This window comes from Bos indicus x Bos taurus, chromosome 13, assembly GCF_003369695.1.
Source record: "Bos indicus x Bos taurus breed Angus x Brahman F1 hybrid chromosome 13, Bos_hybrid_MaternalHap_v2.0, whole genome shotgun sequence".
Lineage (NCBI taxonomy): Eukaryota > Metazoa > Chordata > Mammalia > Artiodactyla > Bovidae > Bos > Bos indicus x Bos taurus.
Window position 1 is genome coordinate 47,834,299 of NC_040088.1, and position 13,914 is coordinate 47,848,212.

Genomic DNA, 13,914 nt, shown 5'->3' on the forward strand with positions numbered 1-13,914 from the left:
TGTGGAGAACTCCACTTTATCCAATGGCTTTTCCTAAAAAGATGCCTCCTCCACCTCTGTCAACCGTGCGGCAATGACAGGGCAAGGAGGGGTGGAATCATGTGGAGATGGTGACCATTACATCACACACGGCTCCTGAGTCTGCCAGCCATGGACTCCGGTTCAAGGACTGCAGACGCGGCTGTGCCTGATGGAAGGGGGCAGCCCTGGGACAGCCGCAGACCTTTCTCAGACGTGCCGGCAGCGCGGGGCCCCAGCTCGCCTTGTAAAAGTAGCTCCAGAGCAAATCATTAGCACATCTAACCTCAATATTTTGAAATCCAAAAACAACATTGAGTCATGCCGGTCGTACTGTAAAGTTTTACTGCACTAAAAAAAAAAAAAAAAAAAACAGTCAAAAACAAGCAGGGATCATGTGAATTATCTCTTTACATGTGTCAAGCCCAGGAATTTGACACATGGCTCACGATGGTGGAATGAGCTGGGTAGTCACCAGGAATATGTCGTTAAGAGGAAACTTGTCCCACCTGGGGCTGTGTGGCATCTCCTCGGGCAGCTTCTCTATGGTCTGAACCACATACCTGGCATGGGGTGTCTGATCACTGAAAAAACAGGGCTATAAATACCCTTCATCCTGTACTAAAAATAGATTCAGTTAAAGCAAAAAATCCACTGAGGGGAGTACTGACCACTGCAGACATCAGTTTATGTCTCCTAGCAACTGTGTTGTCCTGGTCATGCTCTCTGTGAGCCTGTGGAGTCAGGTATCTTATAATTTTTAGGAGAAAAATGAATGAATGAATGAATGAATCCTCTTCTGGGGAAAGCTCAGTATGTGTTGAGGGAAACTACCCATCCACGCTTCCTAGAGGCTTTCATGAATCTCCAGGTCAATCTTCCCTGGAAACAGTCCACCGATTCCACCTCAAGGGTCAACTTTGTAAAAATACTCAATTGGAGGAGCATCCCAGAACAGTTCCTTAGCCTACAGCATCCAAGGCCATGGGAGCAGACCACTCTCCAAGGTTCCCAGGCGACTTAGGGGGAACTTAACTAAGCTGACCATAATTCAAACTTGAGAAACACTAAACAGATGAGAAAATCCAATAAAGAATTTCAGAAGACAAATGAGCAGACTTACAGTGCCAGGCAATGTAATAGATTATAGAGCTACGGTAATTAAACATATGTGCACTAGCACCAGGGTGGATAAAGAAATCAGCAGACTGAGAATCGGATGTCTAGAAACAGATGCCAAAGTTTAATAGTATATGATGAAGGCAGTGTGTCCATTTTATAAGGGACACATGATTATCACTAGGTTGTACAAGGATAATTGTACATGTTAAGAGATTTACCTCCTGGCCTATTCCAAATGGATTAAAAAGAGAAGTATTGAACACAAAATTATAAAACAAGACAATGTTACTGACATTTATGCAGTTGTTTTTTGAGAAGGGAAGGACTTCCTAAGCATGATACAAGTAGAAACTCAGAAAGCCTATAAACAACAAATGCTGGAGAAAGTGTGGAGAAAAGGGAACCCCCCTACACTGTTGATGAGAATGTAAGTTCATGCAGCCACTATGGAAAACAGTATGGTGGGCAGTTCCTCAGAAAACTAAAAATAGAATTACCATATGATCCTGCAATCCCATTTCTGGGCATATATCCAGACAAAACTATAATTCAAAAAGATCTATGAATCCTGATGTTCACAGCCGCACTACTCACAGTAGCCAAGACATGGAAACAACTCAAATATCCGCCAACAGACGAATGGATAAAGAAGACGTGGTGTCCATATACAATGGAATACTACTCAGTCATCAAATAGAACCAAATAACACCATCTGCAGCAACATGGATGCAACTAGAGAATATTATCCCAAGTGAAGTAAGTCAGAAAGAGAAAGACAAATACTTTATGATTTCACTTATACATGGAGTCTAAGATGTGATGCAAATGAACCTATCTACAAAGCAGAAACAAACTCATAGACATAGAGAACAGACCGGTGATTGCCAAGGGGGAGAAGGGTTTAGGGGAGGGATGGAGTGGGAGGTTGGGGTTAGCAGATGTAAACTTCTACGTGTAAGATGGATGAACGTCAAGACCCTACTACGTAGGACAGTGAGCTATATTCAAAATCCTGTGATAAACCATAATGGACAAGAATGTAAAAAAGAAGGTGTGTGTGTATATATATATTTATCTATACATACATATATTAATATATATATGAATAACTGAGTCACTTTGCTCTATAGCAGAAATTAACACATTGTAAATCAACTATACTTCAATTTAAAAAAAAAAAGTAGAAGTTGTAAGGGGAGAAGACCAACCGATGTAAAACAAAACTTCTCTACATCACAGAGAAAGAGAGAGAGAATAAAGGGTGAAGGAGATGAGTAAGAAATCCATAAATGAAGACATACACAGTCAGGGTGTGTGTACAGTGGATGCTATGGGCTGACTGCCCCACTCTCCTTTGTGAATTTCTTCTCCTTTAGTCATTTTAACCCTAAAAATAGAAAAAGCTCAATACTCACTTTTATCACCTATGGATACGGGTGTCCGTGCGATGTGAATCTGTACAAAGAGCTATAAGAAGAGGTTTCATCAGCCTTTGCCAGGTAATGCATAGATTTCCACTGCAGGTTTTCTTTGTTTCAAGTGTGCCTGATGTGTGAGTTCAGAGATTTGCGGCTTAACACAGTTTCTGCAGTTAACAATACTGTGTTGTGTGCTTCATAAAACAAAAAAAATTAAGTGAGCAGACCACATATTAAGTGTTCTTACCACAAAACCAAACCAAAGTGACCCAAGGAAACTCTGGGAAGTGCTGGAGTTGTCTATCACCTTGATTATGGTGATGGTATCATGGGCATTTCCGTATGTCCAAACCCATCAAAGTGTACACATTGAATATATGCCATTCTTTGTCTATCCATGATACATCAATAAAGCTGTTAAAAAATAAAGTTTGTGCATAGGATACTAAGAAAAAAAAGAAGAGATTGCCCACTTCTTTGCTTCTTCCCTCTGGAGTGAAGACAGATGCCTGCAGCTAGGGCAGCCATTCTGTGACTATGAGAGAAGTCAAGAGGATTAACAGAGACTTTAGCCTAGACACAGAGCCCTCAGCAGCCACAGTCCTGTTTGTATAAGAAAAACTAAACCTCATCTGTCTAAGGTAACATAAACCTGCTTCTCTTTTACTTGATAGAAAACACATTCCTAGCCGATTGAGAGGATGACAACTGTTAGAAAGCATGACACAAACATTTAATATATGTCCAGTCCCTCAATACATAAGGAAAAGGAAAAGAAAGAGTAGGTGTTCAGAAGATGTGTGGCAGAATAACATTTTTATTTTATTTTTCAATAAGTGTGCTATTTGGAATATGATGTTAAATTCTAGAAATATCAGTAATTCATAAACTGTCATGTCTGATTGTTTGGATAAATAATCTTTTATTAAACATCCACAAAAGCCCTTAGAATGACCAATTCTGGTTAATAACTTTGTATGGTACATAAGCTATAAAAATATATCTTCTGTTTTATGCTATGGTTTATACCTGAAGCTAATATAATGTTGTAAGTCAAGTATACTTCAATTAAAAAAGAATGACGAATTCTGGTATCAAACCAACAACATAAAAAGTATAGATATAAAATGTACATTCAAGAATGATTAACATTATATTGTCAAATAAAAAGGGAAGAGTAAAAAAACCCTAGCAGTCTAACTACAAGTTTGGTTAATGAATAATTATAAGCCCATTAAGTAAAATGATAAGGGTGCTGTTTTCAAACAGATTATAGAAGAATATTCATTGAGATAAGATGCTATATAATAGGTCTAAAAAGCACTACAACACAGAATATACAGTAAATGATCACTTTCTGTCCCTGAAGGCTGAGACCACAGGGGTGTTTATTGTTTCATCCCCAGGTCCTACTACAGAGCCTGCCACATATTCAGTTCAGTTGCTCAGTTGTGTCTGACTCTTTGTGACCCCATGAATTGCAGCACGCCAGGCCTCCCTGTCCATCACCAACTCCCGGAGTTTATTCAAACTCATGTCCGTTGAGTCGGTGATGGCATCCAGCCATCTCATCCTCTGTCGTCCCCTTCTCCTCCTGCCCCCAATCTCTCCCAGCATCAGGGTCTTTTTCAATGAGTCAACTCTTCGCATGAGGTGGCCAAAGTACTGGAGTTTCAGCTTTAGCATCAGTCCTTCCAGTGAACACCCAGGGCTGATCTCCTTTAGGATGCCACATATTAGTGTTTTGCTAAAAACTTTTAAAATGTGTTAAATGAATTAATGTGTGAAAGAAATGTACTAGTGGTTTTTTTTTTTCTTTTTGCTTTGAACCCATACATATCCCTTTTCTTTTTGCTTCTATTTTTTCATTCATTTTCCATTAAATTGTTTTGTTGTTTAGTTGCTAAGTCATGTTCGACTCTTTGCGACCCCACAGACTGTAAACTGCCAGGCTCCTCTGTCCATGGGATTTCCCAGGCAAGAATACTGGAGTGGGTTGCCATTTCCTTCTCCAGGGGATCTACCCAATCCAAGCATCAAACCCACGTCTCCTGCATTGCAGGTGGATTCTTTACTGCTGAGCCACCAGGGAAGCCCATTGCATTAAACATGTGACTTATAAATAGGAAAAAGATAAAAGGCAGCTAATGAAATAACCCCTCTGTTCTCCAGGCGGGCACTCCACTTTGTCTGACAATGAGCGTGTACACCTTCCTTCCTGTGGACCACACTCATGTGTGGTCTTCAAGGGTGTGGAACTGAGCTGCACTTGGCCTGTGCCATCCCCTCCAGGCCATACTGTAGGGGCCAAGTTCATGACTTTCTTTGCCCATTTAGCCTTTGCCCTCCCTAGGGTCCACCTGCTGCTCCCACTGCTGCTGGCTCCCCATCCAAGCCCAGGAATCCCACCCTTCCTTTTCTCCATCCTTCTCTCTCTGCCCTCCACTCTGCAAAAACCCCAGCGGATTTGCCCTGCACCCATCATCTATGCTCCCTTGATGTGCTTGACAAAGTGATAATGAGCTATGGTGAACAGGTAGGTGTTCTTATCTTCCTTCCCAAGGGAATATTTTCAGCAGGAGACAGACAGGTGCATCCCAGATTGAGAAAACATGGCAGAAATCTGAGAGCAAAGCTTTCCTGTGCCACCTCTAGTCAGGTTTCATGTTCTAAGACATGGGGATTGGTCTCAAGGATGATGGGGGCCAGGACAGTTCCCGAAGGTCAAAGGCAAACTTTACAGAAGGTGTCATGACAAACATGACCCTTTCCTTATTTGCATCATCACACCTCCCAAGGAGGCTCTTTGGGATGTGTGGTGGAGAGCAGTCTCACTCCCCTCCTGGAGGAGCCCTGAGACCCACAGGACGGCTGCTCTAGAAACCAAGTCCAGATGGTACCCATCTGTGCTGACCTGCTGTCTGGGGAAAGGGGAGCCCCTCCAAGAAGTAGGTCCTGAGTGGTCATCCTGTGAACATCCACTGTTCAGGGACATAATGTCACACACAAAGATGGTTAAGGCATGACCCTGGCCCCCAGGAAACTGGAGGGCTGGAGAGTGCCTGGTCACCTTGTCACACTCCCCAGTGACAGTGGGCCCTGCTTACGGAGGAGGATGCCACAACACAGAGCCATACACAGATGCTCCTTCACAGTTCGCTCCCTCCCTGTGTCAACTCATCATTACTCATATCAATGGAAGACATGAGAAGGACCACCAAGAAGTGCTGCTGCTGCTGCTAAGTCACGTCAGTCATGTCCGACTCTGAGACCCCATAGATGGCAGCCCAGCAGGCTCCGCTGTCTCTGGGATTCTCCAGGCAAGAATACTGGAGTGGGTTGCCATTTCCTTCTCCAGTGCATGAAAGTGAAAAGTGAAAGTGAAGTCGCTCAGTCGTGTCCAACTCTTCGCAACCCCATGGACTATAGCCTACCAGGCTCCTCCGTCCATGGGATTTCCCAGGCAAGAGTACTGGAGTGGGTTGCCATTGCCTTCTCCACACAGTGAAGCTGGTTGCTTTAAAGAGAGTGGGACAAGTCACTAGTCTCATCCTTGCTGCTTTGGATACCCTTTAAACATGCTTTTCCAATAAAACTTCGCCATGCAACTTGCTGGGTCAGCAGCAGAGCAGAAAGAAACATTGCACGCAGCAAAGCAAACAGCCAAGACTCCAGATTGCCTTGGAGGCAAAGCGAGGTGAGGGCTTCGCTCCAATTAGACTGTTTGCACTCCCTACACACTTCACTTGTTTTTCTTAATTTGCTGAAATTTGCACCTTCGTCCCCTTGTGTTTCTCAGTGTTCTCCCAGCACGACTGAAATGTGTTTCCAATGAGTATAAATCACTTGTTTTCAGGTGCGAAGATGAGGAGAGGAAGATAACCATTCCTGCCTGGGTTGGAAAATTTTCAGGTGCTTTTCACAAACCGGGTACAAAAAAAAAAAAAAAAAGGCCCTTAGGGACTTCCCTAGTAGTCCAGTGGCTTAGATGGGAGCAGCATCTTTGGTTCCTACTCACCAGTTTTCAAAGCAGCATAAACGATTGCAACAAGTGTGTATGTGTCTTGTTTCGTTCCCTCATCCTGGGACCCAGCTCCATTCCCGTCCTTGTTTTGTTTCTATTTCCAAAATGCAAATCGTGACTTTCTGCCTGGGAACACTACAAAGTCCTTCCTCAGAAACACTGAGAGAACAAGAAACTCACAGATTTCCCACCGAAGTGGCTTTCCACTCCTGTCAGATACAATGATGTTATTAGTAGGTTCCCAAAAAATAGTTTTGTGTTTTTTCACAAAGTGAAATAGAAGTCTTAGATTCCACTGAAAGAATAAGGAGAAACAGGGCTTAAGGGTCTCTTTACTGACTTTTTTTTAAATTCTATACAAAGCCTCTTGAGTCGTAACAGAACCCTAAGAATTTTCTAGAACTTTCTAAAAGATAGGGCTTCCCTCGTGGCTTAGATGGTAAAGAATCTGCCTGCAATGCAGGAGACCAGAGTTCAGTGCCCTGGTTGGGAAGATCCCCTGGAAAAGGGAATGGCTACCCACCCACTCCACTATTTTTGCCTGGAGAATTCTGTGGATAGAGGAGCCTGGTGGGTTACAGTCCATGGGGTCGCAAAGAGTCGGACACGACTGAGTGACACCCAGCCCAACCCCCGCCCCCACACACAGATTCTGTAATATACACACAGTGTGGTCTCTTTGATTACACAGAATCTAATGACTCCATCGATAGTCCTTTCAGCCATAAAACATCCTAGGGATAATTTTTTACAGAGCTTCCTTCCTTATTTATCTTCCTAAAAAGCTGGTACACGTTACATCAGGAGAGGATATACATTAGGAGCAGATGGAAACTTCCTAGCACTGAACATCTTTCTCCCCACTCACCAGGAATCTCTGGTTGGCACATTTTCATCAGACACAACAACGTCTGCAAACTGGAGACGCTCCACTGTGACACTGGGGGTTGTTACCAATTGTCCATCCCTCCCGTCCGGGTCCTTCACATCCAAGAGAATCTCCATCCTTACATGCTGGGCCCTTTAAGTGTGCTAATCACTGCTTCCAAATGTTTCACACACTCTGCTCACTTTTCAGCTAAAAAGAATATTTTGGCTGCTTTCCAGTTATGATGAAGAAAACTTTGGTCAGCAAGGCGGGTCTTTAAGAAATGTCACAGCAGCCTACTGAGTTGACTTCCTTCTGTATGCAGTGATGTGGGTTCTTTTGTATTCAAAGCCTCGTCCATGCTGCTTCTGCTGGGGGCCTGTGGTTCTCAGTACTGGCCTTCCTTCAAGGCTCAGCCACAGAAGCCTCATTTTAAAATGCAGTTATTTTCTTTAGAAGGAAAACAAAACCAGTAAACTAGGATTATTTAGGAGGAAAATAAGAGCAGTGAACTGGATCGATCCCTGATCCAGTAAGATCCCACAGGCCTGGGGCAACTAAGCCCATGTGCCACAGCTACTGAGCCCACACACTCTAGAGCCCGTACTCTGCGTCACAAAGCAGACTTAGCAACTCAACAACAACATCGCCAGTCTTGGAGACATCTGACTCAACAGGTAAGTAGGATCTTGCCACTTTTCTACCAGCATTTATCACCAATATGCTTGTGTGCTAAGTCACTTCAGTCATGTCTGACTCTTTGCAACCCTATGGACTGTAGCACCCCCAGGCTCCTCTGTCCATGGGGTTCTCAAGGCAAGAATACTGGAGTAAGTTCCCATGCCCTCCTCCAGAGGATCTTCCCCACCCAGGGATCGAACCCATATCTCTTATGTCTCCTGCGTTGGCAGGTAGGTTCTTTACCCCTAGCGCCACCTGGGAAGCCCCTATCACAAATATGGTGGTCAGTTTTCTGAGTCTCCTCCCTAGATAGCATGAAAAGTTGACGGAAATGAAATTGAGGGTGTACCATCCATCAGCTCCTGTATTTCAAATAATGAGTTCTCCCAGAAATGTGTATTATGATAAAGCATCTAGAGGGAAAAATCTGAAATAAAATGACTTTATGCTTCTATGGAAAACAATATTCCTGGAAATAGGTCATTTCTCTGTGCTCCTGATTCTCTGGATGGTGACAAGGTGATTGACAGGAGCCCAAGACTTCAGTAAAATGGTGAGGACTATTTGGTGAAAGTCGCTCAGTCATGTTCAACTCTTTGTGACCCCATGACTGTCGCAGTCCATGGAATTCTCCTGGCCAGAATACTGGAGTGGGTAGCCATTCCCTTCTCCAGAGGATCTTCTCAACCCAGGGATTGAGCCCAGGTCTCCCGTGTTACATGTGGATTCTTTACCAGCTGAGCCACAAGGGGGAAAATGGGAAGGGCAGAGAGAAGAGGGGAGAAGGGGTGAGTGGGAGGGGGAGGAGGGGAGGATGAGGGGAGGAATAGAGAAGGGAGGGGGAGGGGCCGGAAGAGGCAGACCTTGCCCTGCAGAGACCAGCCAACCAGAGGCCGTCCAGAGGAGACAAGAATGACTCATCCAGTGTCAGCTTCCCAGGCTCCAGGTCCTCCAGGCCGGGTCCAGGGTGCTCCACAGCCATCCACTCGGCAGCAGCAAAGATGAAAGTCAGACAAAAATCATCCAAAAGTGCTGAACTCAGCCAGCTAAGTCCTCAGGGCTTTATTAGACTTGACTTGCCTCAGACGCTGAGGAAAGTCTTCAGCTGAAGTCCATTAGGCAAATTAAAAAGCAGGAGAAAAATAAACAGAGATGGATGGAGATAGCAGTTTTATGAGGCAAAGGAAGCAGTGAGCTCTGACAAAGCTCCTGGCCCTTACTTAAGACTCTTGGAACCTCAGCCCTTAAAAACTCTTAAGATCGCCTTCTCTCCCAGAAACCCTGCCGGTGCTCATAAAAGAAAGCTATTCCATAACAGAATTTTTTTCCCTGCAAAGACAAGGGCTGCTATAAACTAAAGCAAAAAAAATATGCACATTGTTTCTCAGTAGAGTTCCTGACACCAAGCCATTTGTCTCCAAGCAGGGGATTAAGTAATACATTCAATACTGCCAGATATATTATATATTATATGCATTTTATATTTATACATATATATCATGCAGCTAGGACCTCAAATGAGACTAAGCCACTGTAATATTGATATACTTCTCCCCCAAATAGAAATTTGAATGCCAGACAATCACTTCAAACTCATATCTTTTTGTGATTATTAGTAGCATCTGAGAAACAAGACATTTTACAATGTTTCATATCTTTAATAATACAAGTCAAAAACCAGATGTAGTGCACACCCACAGGGTACAAAAGTCCATGCTTGGGCCTGTGATACATGCAAAGATGAACAAAAGATCCATTTTCACATCATCTTCCTTACAAATGATTTTATGAACTCATTTTAGACAAATAAAGTCACCCTTTGACTCTTCCCCAAGGAGAGGACTATTCCCTCAAGCAGTGATGCCGTGCACCCTGCATTTTTTCCCCCGAGGGCAGGGGTGATTAGATTTTCCATTTCACGGTCTGGGGCCTGATTCAGAGGCCATGCTTCCTCACCTTGCCCTGAGGTTATGGAAACTGAGCCTGGTGCCAGCCCAGCTCTCTGGCGGATATGCACGTGCTCCGCTGCAGAAAGTGGAGGAGAGATGTCTAAGTACAAATTTAGTCTTTGGATTTTCCAAGCCAAGTAGACTCTGCATTTCCAAACATTCTTACATTTTAAAAGGCGCAGGCTTTCCAAATACTGCAAAATCCTTGACGTCCAACTATCTCCAGCCTCTGCTTTATACTGAACATGGATATGCATAATCACAGAAATTGTACATTTCCAAACAATTCTTTAGGGGGGAAACTAACCTACATCATCAAAACCCATCAAAAGAGAAAAGTATTGTTTTGCAAAATGGTTACAGTATTTTTTAAAAAGGGAAAAAATTTAAGTTCTCATAATTTTTAATAGATAAAAACACATGCTCATCTTTTGTGTGTAATTAGTTACAAAGAAGAGTGTCTTTAACATATAAAGGACCAGATTCTCCCATGGCCCAAGTAATGTTCAATTTAATCTCCCCAAAGAATCTTTAATCATCCCAAAGCCATTTATTTCTCTCTCAACTCCAAAACCCAAATTAAACACAATTATTCTTTCTAGCAGGACACAGGAAAGGCATAACTAGTTTAAGTCCACAGAAACCCCAGCCCTAATTTTGCCAATCATTTTAGCATCTTCTTCTTTGAAATCTTTTACAAGAGCTTCCTTCAAAACAAAATGAACCTGTGCCTACATTTTCCTGCTAGCTAGTGGAGATGTTAATAACCAGGAAAATGCGTGGATTTGTGTGTGCAGAAACCAGAGAGAGGAGGTTCAAATACTCCACAAACTGGGTTACCAGTCAAAGGAAAACTATAAAGGATCAAGAGTTTCCCAAAATCCCCAAATGTAATTAGAAATAATAACCCCCTGGAAGTGCCATGATTTTTTAACATCCGTGGAATGCTTGCTTGAGCTCATATCAAATATTATTACCACATCTGGGTCAGCAAGTGGAATTTCCATGCAATCTTGGATCCTTGACTTTTCTTACGCAACCTCATTCATGTTGGAAACTCTGCCATGAAAATCCATCCAGATTTGCAAGCAGTGTTATCTTTTCATCAAAAAAACATTAAGATCACCAGTCCAAGTTTGATGCATGAAACAGGGCACTCAAAGCCAGTGCACTGAGACAACCCAGAGGGATGAGATGGGGAGGGAGGTAGGAGGGGGGTTCGGGATGGGGGACACATGTACACCTGTGGCTAATTCATGTCAATGTATGGCAAAACCCACCACAATATTGTAAAGTAATTAGCCTCCAATTAAAATTAATTAATTAAAAAAGCATTAAGATGGGGAAGGCAAAGTGTAAAATTCTGAGCCATGGATATACTGGAGTAGCTATAGTAACAAGCTGGCCAGGTGGCAGTACCTTATTGAATTAGGGGATGAACCACCGTTTACTGAATGGAGGCGAGGAGAGATGGAGACAGCCTTCTGAGCACTCAGGCCTTGGCAGGAAGGGGCGGGCAGAGGATTCTAGGAGATGGTGAAAGAAATGATCATTTCTAAAGGGTTCAGAGTGCCCTTAATCAAGGTCAGTCACTGGGAACAGAGGTATACTCCCCAGTTAACTATATGAAGGCTTTGGGGCAACATCAATGTTGCCCAATAAATAATTCTTGCTTAGAATTCTGCTAGATGATTGCGATGTTCAAAAAGCAGACTGATGACTCCAATTGTCATTGGTGAAATCAGCTGGTTCGTGGAAGTTTATATCTCTGGATTAGATGGTTGTTTATTATGATTGGTTTTTACATTGAGTTGCCATGTGTGCATGTGTGCTAAGTCACTTCAGTCATGTCCGACTCTTTGTGACTCTATGAACCATAGCCCTCCAGGCTCCTCTGTCCATGGGCATCTCCAAGCAAGAACACTGGAGTGGGTTGCCATGCCCTCCTCCAGGGGATCTTCCGACCCAGGGATTGAACCTGTGTCTCCTGCATTGGCAGGAGAGTTCTTTACCACCACCGCCACCTGGGAAGCCCTCAAATTGCCATAGACATATTTTATTTATTAAACTCTGACTAGTTGCCAGGCACCAGGAGACTTTTTCTTATGGCAATTCACTAAGCACAAAGATTCATTCAGCAAGCACTTACTGAATGCTTACTTGGAGCAAAACTTTGTGCTACAGATTAAAATGTAGCAAGATTATGCTTCAAACCTCATCTTTCTAATTGGTCAAAGACGATACTAGACTGTGGCATTTCTAAAGTTTCTTTGGTTGAAAAAAATCTCATTTTGATTGGTTTTATTATTTGTCTATAAATAGTTTGCCTTTCATTTGTAAGCTTGAAGAATCCAGCATGTTACTGGGGTTTTTCCCAAATCTAAATTATACATTGGAAAGGTCACCAGACAATTTAGCACCATCAGAGACTGCCAGCATCAAGAACAGAGATAAACGTTAGCTGGAATTTTAAACACATGCTTACAAATTACTGCAAGCTTCAGATACAATAAATAAATGACAGCAAGGGAATCCGTATTATTCCCATAAAACTTCTTCCCACTTAAAAGCAGCAACATAATCGAGATTCCAGCAGTCAGGGCCTGCCTTTGGGGGACACACACACTCAAGACTAGTGTGTTTGGGACCTCATGCCACAGCCGTCTGGCTCACAGAAACGACTATTTTTTTACCATTGACAGGAGCCAGCGGTTGTCAGCCTGTGAGGGATCTGATTTTTCATATTCTGAGAGTGCACAGTTGGATTAAATGATGGAAAAAGTCATGCCACACAGACATTTTCCTACAAAGTGAAGGAGAGTTCAGCCACAGTGCACGTACTCTCTACATTTATCTTGGACTTCAAAAAAATTATAAATGGTGATAACATGACATGCTGACATCAGAGGGTGAAAATGGGGATGATTTGGAAAGATGATGGCAAAGAAAAAGATCTACCAATAGGCGGACATTTGTAGGGGGGGAAGGCAGCAGGAATTTGATGGGAAGAACTAGACATTCACACACACACATACACACACAGATGCTCCCAGAGCATCTAACTGCCACAAAGTGTTAGTGTGTGTTTCATGGAGTAATAAATGTTATCCTACCATCCTGAACCATGCCTGAAGGATTTGGGAGTGTTTAGGGCACTGGTTTTTCTAGTAGTCATGTATGGATGTGACAGCTGAGCACCAAAGAATTGATGCATTTGGAGACAAAGAAGTATGCCTGCATATGCTCACTTTGAAATCAATTGCAAAAGATTTTCAGATCTCCCAGTGCCTTGAACGGAGAATTCTTATCTCTGGACCTTTCTGATGAATGAATCTTTGCTTAGAGAGGTCTCCTGTTTCTTCATCAAAATAGCTACCAAACCTGCCTGCTGCTGTTGCCTAAGACTCGATTTTCTTCACCATGGTAATAAAAAGAATCATAGTGGTCACCTCTCTGAATGATGATAGTAACCAGGATATGCTGAGCTCTTTATGTATCAGGAGCTATTTCAACAGCTTCCAGGTATCACCCCATTTGGTCTACCAAGTAGCTGCCCTGTTGAAGAAAGTGCTGTGATGATCCATCCTACATGTGACACCACTGAGGCACAAAGGTAAAGTAACCACAATAGCTGGCAACGGCAAACATTCAGATACTGGCAGTCTGATTCCAGACTCTTAACTTTTCAGGATCTTCTACTCATAAAAATGACAGGTGAAACTGTAAAAACAGGCTCACATGGTAAAAAATATATATACATATATGAACCAAGGCATTTTCTTTTAATTGTTTTATCCTTTTTCCTAATTATTTCAAAGAAGGGTAGCCTAGAG